We start from the raw sequence: 963 nt of genomic DNA, 5'->3' as shown, positions 1-963 counted from the left end.
GATATATCCCTGCGGGTCTAACATGCATATCTTAAAGTATTGTCAAATATATCATAGGGATACACATGAACTGACAAACAATTGAAATACAATGGCTAATCCGAGACGACTATAAGCTTCGCACATTTTATTCTCACTCATGGTTCAAATTTAAAAAAAAAAAAAAACATGAAGAAAGTTGGTAATTCTTTATTTCTAAAAAAAATTAAAATTTCATACTAAGGATTTTAATTTACACTCAAAAATTCAGAGAAGTAATAATTTTATGTAAGCAAAACATGAAAAGTCATGTGTCAATATGTATTCTTCCCACAATGCATTGTGAGACCTGACTGTGCTTGCTTGTGAGACTACTCACTGCCTCTGTCTAGGACCCGTTGCTATGGTAATTAATTATCTGCACCTGGGCAGGCTCTCTCTGTTAGACAGGATGCTGGTTTCTATACTTGTGAGACACCTAGCATCGGTCTCAGGGCCCTGACAAAAAACCATAAGCCCTAGGAAAATTTTTAAAATATTTTACAGGAGCAGGCATGTGTATCTATGTCATGACCAACTTTGAGATCAATAGGCCGCTTTTTGTGCCTGTGAGGGGGAGTTAAAGAGAGTTTTGGAGTCAGACCTCCACTGTCCTGTGTGTGTGTTTCAGAGAGAAATCTTAGTGATGCTGCGAGTTCCTCAGATTAAAGTTTTTTCGTTTTTTTTTTAATTTATGTCGTCATTTTATCTCAGAATCCCACTAAAAGTAATAGCTCCAATGCCGGGATCGAGCCGCTCGTTTTGATACCACTTTTGTTGGTGGGCACGCAGCGGTACGAGCCGCATTAACGGTAACGGAAGAATAATAAATTATATTTATAATAAAGAGGCGTTCTATTGGGTGTAGAACAATAGGTGCCTGCCATGCAATGCATGGCAGGCACAGTCACAGGTCAGTCACAGGTCAGTCACTGCTCTCCTTAT

Source organism: Poecilia latipinna, unplaced genomic scaffold (genome assembly GCF_001443285.1).
Source record: "Poecilia latipinna isolate Pla-1442-1.1 unplaced genomic scaffold, P_latipinna-1.0 Scaffold433, whole genome shotgun sequence".
In the NCBI taxonomy this organism is placed as follows: domain Eukaryota; kingdom Metazoa; phylum Chordata; class Actinopteri; order Cyprinodontiformes; family Poeciliidae; genus Poecilia; species Poecilia latipinna.
The sequence above is the reverse complement of the archived record's forward strand: the minus strand, read 5'-3'. Positions refer to the sequence as shown.